General features: G+C 32.3%; 1 pseudogene; it reads left to right on the top strand.

Moving 5' to 3' along the window:
• The first annotated feature begins 5725 nt into the window (after positions 1-5725).
• LOC125828343 (histone-lysine N-methyltransferase, H3 lysine-9 specific SUVH5-like) lies at positions 5726-8410 on the top strand (annotated as a pseudogene).
• The last annotated feature ends 1904 nt before the right edge of the window (positions 8411-10314 follow it).

Raw genomic sequence — 10314 nt, 5'->3', positions numbered from 1 at the left:
TGTATCTTCTTCCTCAGTCTCAGTCTGAGTAGCTTTGTCGTGATAGGTAATCTGCAATAACATTCTTATCAGTTTTTATTACTTCAATTGTAAATGTAAAATTTAATATATTTAATACCAATCTCCTTATTTCTTTTGTTGTTACCGAATCTTGTATTTTTCTTGTTAGCCACCATTTTACTTATGTATTATCTGTTCTTATAATAAATTTGTTATATACAATATATGGTTCAAATGATAATAAACACTTATATACTGAATATAATTCTTTTCTATTTATTTCCCTTTTTATTTCTGTATTATTAAATGTTCCTGAATAATACCTGCAATGATGTTCTATCGTAGTGTCATCATACCTGTATTTTAATATTCCTCCATAACTTTTTTCGCTCGCATCTGATTTTATTATATAAGTAATTTTTTTGTTTTCATCTGGAAATTATAGTTTAGGTAAGTTTTTACATAATAATTTCACCTTTTGTATTTGTATTTGGTCTTTTTTATCAAACTGATATTCTATATCTTTCTTTAATTTTTGTTGTAATGGTTTTAAATTCTCTGCTAATTTTGATATGTATTCTCTTACCTGATTTACTAGTCCTAAGAATGACTGTAATTTCTTTTTTGTATCTAGTTGTTCATTTGAGTTAATTATTTTTTGTACTATATGTGTTTGCATTTTTATTCCGTTTTTATCAATTTGTATTCCTAAGAATTCTATTTGATTTTTCATTATATCTGCTTTCTTTTTACTTAGACTTATACCTGAATATTCTATGATGTGTATAAATTTTTCTAATAATCTTAGATGTTCATCTTGTGTTTTAGAATATAATAATATATCATCAATGTATACTACACAATTTTCTATTTGTTTAAAGTAATTGTCCATAAAGTGTTGATATCTACCTGGTGTGTTTTTATATCCAAATGGTAATACATTCCATTCATAAAATCCTTGTGGTACAGTGAATGTTGTTAGTTTTTTAGATTCTTCTTCTAGTTTTAAGTGATAAAATCCTGATTTACAATCAAATTTGCTAAAATAATTATATCCTTGTATTTGTCTTATCTTTAGTATTTTATTTGGTATTGGATAATTATATGTTTTAGTTTTTGCATTTAAATTTCTATAATCAATAACCATTCTGCTTTTTCCTCTTTTTTGTTCACTATGTTTATTTACGATAAATGTCGGGATTGTATGCTTACTATTGCTTTCTTGTATATATCCTTTTTCTAGTAATTCATCTATATGTATCTTAAATTCGGTTAAATCATTAAAATTATACTTTAATGGTTTTTGGTTTTTGGGTTATTATCAATTAGCTCAATTTTTACTTTTGTTTTATGTTTTTCCCATCCTTGTAAAGGATCCTCACTATATAATAATTCTAACTTATCTTGAATTATTTTTATTTTATCTATAGAGAATATAATTAATTCTATTTTAGGGTCTTCTTCTTTTATATTTTCTAATTTTTGTGTAATTTTTTCACTTCCTTTTATCCATTCTGTTGTTTTTCGTTTTTTATTATTTACTCTTTTTGCTCCTATTTTTTGTTTACACGGTGTCGTGAACCACCAGTGTGTTTTTGTTATTATATGTGGGTATAATTTTTCTAAAAATGGCATTCCTAATAGCATATCTTTTGTAGTTAATTCAAAGTTATATATTTCTTCTATAGTTAATATCTTATCCCATATTTGTATTTTTATATTTTTTGCCTTATATGTGATCATGCTTCCTTCATTATTAAATCATGTTACTACTATAGGTGTTTTTAATTTTTCCCACTTATCTTCTGGTAAACAATTATATTTACATATATTAGCTTCTGCTCCCGTATCTATCATTGGTATATAATATCGGTTGTAATATCCTTCTATTATTATCTTTGCAAGTATATATATTTTCATATTTTTATCATACCAAAGTCCTTTTTATTATTACTCTTTTATTTTCATAATTTATTGTTAACTGTTTGTCTTCTAGATTATATGGTTTTACTTGTTCTAACCATTTTATTCCTAAAACGATATTTTCATTTCCTTGATATATTTTGAATTTTATCACTATTGGTACTCCTCCGATGATTATTTCCTTTTCTGTAGTTTCTTCGGTATACATTAATGTTTTTGGTAGTTCGGAGCATGATTGTTCAATAGTTATTATTTCATTTTCCGTCACTAATTCTCTTGTGATATAGTTTTCTTCTCGTCCTGTATCTATTAATATTAAATATTTTCGTTGTTCCATTATTCCGGTTATGTAGTAATGATGTGGTTTTATATCTTCTTCCATTGATTTTTGTGGGGTTTTATCTATTCTCCTTGAGGTACTCATTTTTTATGATATTTGGGGTATCTCATTGTTTATTCTTTTCGATGTGCTTAGTCTTTCTTTTACTATTTCTAAATCTTCTTCTATATCAATTTCATTATAACTATAATCATTTTTATCTATGACTGTAACTATTCTTTCAAAGGGATCTTCTATTTTTATTTTGTCTATTTTATTTTTTGCTGTTATTTTATGTTTTGTTGTTAGAACATATAAGTTTTTACATCTAGCTGTAAATATTTTACTTCCTGGGGCTAGTTCTATCCCTGACATTCGCCAGTATAATACTAGTGATTTATCTATATTTCTGTCATTTATTGCTACTGAGTAGTTAGCACTTATTATAAACTTAAATTTTTGGTATACGAGGTTACCTCTTCCTGCATTTATTATACTTTTTTCTATGGGTTGTATGATTCTATCATCCGCTAAGTATATTTCTATGGGTGTATCTATTCCTTCTCTAAAACATGCTTTTATTAATATTTATGTTCCTCCTAAATGTACATATTTAATTGAATTTTTAGCCTTAGTATCTTGTATTTCTTTATTTATTATTCGTTTATTTATTAATGGTATTTTGGACTTTCCTTTAGTGTATTTGCAATCTATGATATGTTCTCTTTGACTTACTACATAATATTCTTCTTTTTGTCCTTTAAACCAGTTTCTTACTGTTGGTATTTCGAATATTTTTGCTACGCTTAGGTCTAATTCTTTTCCTTTTATTTGTTCAAATATACTATTATCAAATATTATTTTTTGTTCTAAATATTCTTCGTCTTGATGTTCTTCTTTATTTATTGTTTGTATATCTGCTTCAGTCATTTGTTATATTATAGAATTCATTATTTGATTCTATTTCTATGTCATTATCTATTTCATTTTCCAATAATTCATATATATTATCATTGCTTTCTAATTCATAATCTACGTATTCTATTTGTGTATATTTTTCATCGTCTATTATTATTTCTGATATTTGTTTTTTCTTTGGATTTTTAGGTAATTTACAATCTCTAGCTATATGTCCTAATTTTCCACAATTATAACAAGTACATGGGTCAAACTATTCTCCAAAATTCTTTCTTTCTTGAAAAGAAGCTTTTTAAAAGTATTTTGATAAAATTTCTCATGAGTCAATATAAGTTATATATCAACAAATTTTTTAATGGGTTGAGCTAACCCGTCCAAATTTAAACATGTTGAGCGGGTTGAATGGGTTGGATTTGATTTTATCACCCTTACTGCACTTGTATTCCGTGTGGAACCAAACACATATTTAATAGGAAAGGGATTATGCAAATTTTAAAAATAGGCGGACTTCAGAGTTTTACCAAAATTAGGATTAGTAATTATGGTAACTTTGTTGGTTTAAAGAAACCCAATTTGAATAGGAATCAAATGCATAGCTTATTATACGTTCACTTTATTAGTATAAATAGGACTTTGCATTGGCATACCCTCGTTCCATACTAATATTTTTGGTCCATGAAAACCTTTTGTGTTGTGGGGCATTTGGCTTTATAAAGCGTTTTGATCTTATCAAGCCACCCAACACTCGAAATCATACTTCAATTCAAGTAAGCTGTTTCTTTCTTTGTATTTTAAATTTCTAAAGTTTAATCTATATAGCGTAATTTTCTTTACTTCAATGTGTTGGTTAAGTTTGTAGCTACAATTTTATGATATGCTTTGATTAAAATTCATAGTATCTAAATTTTTTATTTTAATTTTTTGAATCGGGAATAAAAGAAGGGGATTACAATTTATAGGATGTGGAATCAAACTCTCACCAATAAGGTGAAAGTTCAGGTACTTAACCAATTAAGCTACTAAGATTTCCCTATAATATATCTAAATAGATATCTACGAAAATTTAGATACATAGTTAAAGTGGCACCTAAAATACATAAATAAGCCTCGAGTGCCATGGTTAAGTGTTGTCTCTAAAGCATAGGCGGACCCACATTCATATGTGGGTTGTACGTGCACTCGTTAACTTCGAAGCAAATCATGTGTATATATGTATACATATCTTGAGAAATTGGCAAAAACTAGGATATAATTAACCGTGCACCAATGAGAAGCATAGAGTATCCTTGTGCGAGACCAGGGTTCGAATCTAGCAAGATCCTTAATTCTTTGCTATTATTTTAAGTTTATTGGTGCACCCAAAATCTTCCTTCCTGGGTTCACCTCTGATTAAAGAGTTCTTCCGCGCCCCAAGTCTGAGTTCGGATCCTTGGGGATGATTGTTTTCTCTTACATCTTTTGTATTTTTTCCTTTCTTTGTGATTCTGTGAGGCCTCACCTAAGGGGGTATGTTTTCTTTTTTTTTGTGATTGTGTGAGGCCTCACCTAAGGGGTATGTTTTATCTTTTTTCGTGACTGTGTGAGGTCTCACCGAGGGTATGGTTTACCTTATTTTGTGATTGTGTAAGGCCTCACCTAAGGGTATCTAATGTGTTGGGCTTATCCAAAACGCAGTGGGGGCAGGACTGGGCTAGGTTATACAATAAATGAGACTCATATGGATCCATTTGAGGTGTCGATGGACCAGGACCGATCGGACTGATAAACCTAAATTTTAGTTAAGTTCGACCGGTCCTAGTACATCGACACCTCAATTTTCTTTTGAACTGGACTGGTCTATCTTGAAATCGGTCTTTTGTAATCTGGTTCGATCAGATCAAATTTTTCTTGAACTGAACCGGTCCGGTTTGAAATCGGTCTATCAGACATGAATTGATCCAGCCAAATCAAATTTTTCTTGAACTGAATTGGTCCAGCTTGAAATCGGTCTCCCGGACTTGGGACCATTTTACTTGACATGTTTCAATTTAAACGGGTCAAGATGAGCACAATTAATAAATGCATGTGTTATTGAACCTTCTAATAATTACTAGGGTTGAAATATGTGTTCAAAATCCAGCTCGTCCAATTTTTGTTATGTTTTAAAATATTTCTTTAGTACATAATAAAATTATTCGTTTACTTTTTTATGGCTATATATAATATAAACCAAATTTAATTCAAAATATTTTAACAATATTTCTCATAAATCAATTTAGCTTATATGTCCACCCAAATTTTGATGGGTTAAAATAGATTGAGCTGAGTCCTGAACTAATTTTGCTGCCAATCTAAAAAATGCCTTCTACTTTGCCTCTCAAATTTTGATGGGTTACAAACTGCCATTTTTCTTCAGAATTTATGCTCTCCTTCAGCCCTAATGTGAGTTTCCTTTGCTGTAACTTCTTTATTTTGTTCAATTCCTACATTCGTAATGCCTCGCCTTATTAGGAAAGTATTTGTTTTTATGGAAAAATTGTTTTCTCTAGTATGGGTTTTAAGTTGTGCATACTTTTTAAATTGTAGATGTTTGTGTTAGCGGAATCGAGTCCCTCAAAGGTTTTAGGGAAGAACAAACTTCATCATATGGCTGATACTAAATCTCCCTCCACATTTAAGCACCTAAAAGTTGATGCTACCCGCAATTTTCCAAAAAATTGTGGTTCATATTTTCGTCAAAACGATTTTAGCAGAGAGATTTACCTGGAATTTCCTTCCACTACCAAGCCTGTAAAAGTTGAGACCACAAGGAGTTTTCCTGAGAATTGTGGTCCATTTGTTTGTGAAAACAATGGAACCAGCGAGATCTACCCGGAATTTACATCCACTACCAAGCCTGTGAAAGACAATGCCACAAGGAATTTTCCTGAGAATTGTGGCCCCTGTGTTCCTCAAAAGTGGAGTGGAAGTGATACTCAATGCTCTGTTGATGCTGAGGGCAAAAGTTGCTCTGAAGTTGCTATGAATGTGGTTGAGTCAACTGAGCCTATAAGTCTTTTTGTACCAAGTAATTTTGAGGCAAAAGATATGGCTGCAACTGGAGCACGTCCAAAAGAGGCTGGTGGTTCAAGTCATTTGAATACCTCATCTACACCTACTAATGGAAATCAACCTTTGAAGTTGAAAGAAGAAAATCTTATGCATAATGAGTCTACTCAACAGAATGAAGTCCTGGAGCTTCTCCAAAAGCCGTCAACTGATTGGTTTATAAAAGGCGAGCCTATAGAAAATGAACCAGAATTGCCTGTTACTTTTTCACAAGAAAATCTAATTGAAGGTTGAAATGATAAACCAAATAGTCCGGTAGATGATGATGAAATTTGCATTTTATCCTGCTCCGAGTGGAACTCACTAAAATTAGATCTCAAAGCCCGAAATGCCGGTAAGAAAGGTGGCAAGGATGAGATCAAGCAGGAAGAAGCAGTTAGGTTTCCAGAACCCCAACACAATTTTGAGCCAACGCCCAACCCCATACGTCTTGAGCAACACGATGAACTGAACAAAGGCCAGTATTTTTCAATAAGGATTGGGATCAATATGAATCTGCAGTCATGAAGAAGATAATTCATCTCAGAGTTCCTCAAGAAGATTTAAGGAACTCTGCTGTCATGTGTGGTGTTTCTGGTCACAGATTGTTAATTGAATATGAACATATTCAGAAAGTGAAAGAAGTTAGAGAGACTCTGAAACTCTTTGATGATGTGTATCCTAAACTTTTTCTAGAAGATAAAGCAGAGAAACATGAAGGACGGTCCAAAAAAAAGAATCCATATAGAGGCAACAATAACTTTGAAAAATCAGAAAAAGTGGGTGAATTGTGGGTGGACTTTTGGACATGTTCCTAGAGTTGAAATTGGGGATCAATTAGGGTTCAGGGCAGAACTTGTTACAATCGGACTACATCACCAATTTATCAAGGGTATCAGTTATGTGAATATTGACAAAAAGATGTTGCGACTAGCATTGTTAATTCTGGTTGGTATGAGAACGAGGCAATATCTTCGGAAACATTCATTTATGTAGGTCAAGACGGGAATCCAAAAGTATATGTTAATGTGAGAGTGGAAGATCAAAAGCTTGAAGGGGGTAATCTTGCCTTGAAGAACTCCATGGACATGGGATGTCCAGTGAGGGTTATTTGTGGTTGATATGAGATACACTTACGATGGGCTCTACACCGTGACTAAGTATTGGGAAGAAAGAGCTCCAACTGGAAAATATGTTTTCAAGTTTGAACTGAAAAGAAATCTTGGCCAACCAAAACTTAATCATGAAGTTGTGTCACAGCCAGCAAGTTTAATCAAGGAAAATCATTTTCATGTTAACAAGGAAAAAAAGTCGATTATGCAGTCGGAGTTTGTTGTGGACTATGATGTCTCACAAGGGAAAGAGAAGATACTGATCCCTGTTGTCAATGCAATAAATGATGATAGACCCCCACCATTTACTTACATTACCAATATGCAATATCCATATTGGTATTCTATCTCCAGGCCTCAAGGTTGCAATTGCACAAATGGATGCTCGGATTCAAAGCAATGCTCTTGTGCTTCTAGGAACGGAGGTGAGATTCCATTAAACACAAGAGGCTCTACTATTAGAGCACAACCTCTTGTTTATGAGTGTGGTCCATCTTGCAAATGTCCCCCTTCTTGTAAAAATAGAGTTAGCCAACATGGTCCTCGATACCATTTGGAGGTTTTCAAGATCGAATCAAGAGGATGAGATTTGAGGTCATGAGATTATGTCTCATCCGGAAGTTTTATATGTGAATATGTTGGGGAGTTGCTTGATGAAAAGGAAGCTGAAAGTAGAACAGATAATGATGAGTACTTGTTTGATGTTGGTAACTATGATGAAGAAATTCCTAAAAGGAATGCTATGCGTAATAATAACCTGAAAGTTGAGTCAAATTCTTTGCAAAGGAAGGATGAAGATGGTTTTACCCTTGATGCGGTAAGATACAGAAATGTTGGAAGATTTATCAACCATAGTTGCTCACCAAACCTTTATGCTCAAAATGTCATGTATTACCATGGTGATCGGAGAGTACCTCATATAATGTTTTTCGCTTCTAAGAGTATTGCTCCATTAGAGGAGTTTACTTATCACTACAACTACCATATTGACCATGTTTACGATAAAAATGGCAATATGAAGAGAAAGAATTGTAGATGTGGTTCCTGGAAGTGCGAGGGGAGAATGTACTAAAGAACTACTCATGTAAGACTATTTCTCTTGACGTGATATTTGAAGAATAATTTTCATAATCTTTGTGCACTTGTCATTTCAACTTTTTTATTCTGTGTTATTCCATTAACGTTTAATTGTGCAAACTTTGATCTCTTGTAACATTATTTATGCTTCATCTCCTGCTTTTTATGACTTTTGTTTGGTCTTTGAATGTAGAAAAACTTAAATGGTTGTATAACCACATTTGGGAGTTAACAGTTATTCGGCCTCTTAGTTTTAGACATGCTGAAATAAGGCGTACTTACCACCCAGGCTGGACCAAAATCCTTAAAATAAATATTTATCTTAATTGCAAATGTCTATTTTCCTATCAAGTAGTGAAATTTGTACATGATTGGAACACTTCATTCTTTCGCCATTACAATTCATAAGTAAAATTCTTCATTGAATCAACCCGACTATTGTTCAGTTATGCTCTTTGCTGATTCTTTTCAGTTTCTGTCATGTATGCTAATGGTTGTGTGAATTAATCAAGTGATTTGTTTAATCTTTGTTACTACAACCTGAAATTTCGAACTACTTATCAGTGGATGATTTTTTTCGTGGACTAGTAGCAACAAATACCAGCTTGTCACATGGTTGTATTAAGGAACTGAAGTTTTGTAGTTCAGCTTAGCTCTTGGTGTTGATTATTGAACTCGCGTTTCTTTTGTAACTAGATTTTTGACTTGCTGTATTTTGGAAAGTTTAGAAGCTTTTACTTCGGTTCTTTGTTTCGTGCACCAGTGTTATAAGAAAATTAGAAAGGAAAGTAACAGTTCTTTAGCCAGCATTTGTTTTACTGCTATTGTTTTCTACGTTTCTTTTTCTAGTATTTCTGTATAAATTTAGTGTAGCTTACAATGATTCGTTAGGTGTCGTAGCAGACTAAATTATCCCATGATTATAGTCTTGAGATTAAATCGTTGGACTAATTCATCTCATTTATGGGTTGGGATAAAATAATCTCATGTTTAATGGAATAAGGTGGGCTGGATATCCAAGATTAAGTTTGGGATTAGATTTATACAGTATTTGGTTAGCAGATAAATTTATGTCATTAATCAAACACAGATTAATGTAACCCCAAACTTAATCCTGGATATACCATCAAAGTATTATTTTTTTGTCTTATTTAACGTTCCATCTCTATCTTAAACAAACAAAGTGCTCCAGAGGGAATTTTTAACATATCTTCTTTGGAAATATTCATCTGCCAAACATTAAGGAACTTGTCTTGGCAGTCAATCATATCAAAGGGAAAATTCCGTTGTTCATAACAAATGCTTCCAAGCTTGAGATATTGGGGATAGAAAATAACACTCAAAAGAACTATTCCTACTAATTTGGGAAATCTTTGTGAGCTGTGATATCTGCTCCTACATACTGATCAACTTACCAACGAACCAAGAGAGTATGAGTTGAGATTCTTCAATTCTTTGGTGGAATGTAGGATGTTGCGATATCTAGAAGTTTTCTTCTCTTTCTACATGTGTCACTAAATTCTATAGAGGGAGAAGTTTCATCAGATATTAGAGGACTGAAAGTCATTGTAGAAATACGTCTTTCCAGTAACCACGCTTCTCTGGAATGATACCAAGCAGAGTGAGGGAACTCCAAAACCTTCAGTATATTGACCTATCAAACAATTAATATTTACAACTTGATAAGCTTGAAATTCCTGAATTCGTCTTTAAATCATCGTCAGGTAGTATTCCTATGTCTTTGGAAAAATTCACATCCCTTAAATGCTTTAATGTTTCATTTAATGGTTAAGAAGGTGTAATGCCGAGTGGAGGTGTGTTTGCAAATTCCACTCTACAATCATTTCTCCAGAACAAAGGTATATACAGGATGCACATATTGGATATGCCTGCTTGCGC

Source organism: Solanum verrucosum, unplaced genomic scaffold, assembly GCF_900185275.1.
Source record: "Solanum verrucosum unplaced genomic scaffold, falcon-dt-bn FXZP01000048.1, whole genome shotgun sequence".
NCBI classification, from domain to species: domain Eukaryota; kingdom Viridiplantae; phylum Streptophyta; class Magnoliopsida; order Solanales; family Solanaceae; genus Solanum; species Solanum verrucosum.
This window is presented reverse-complemented; position numbering and strand designations above follow the sequence as displayed.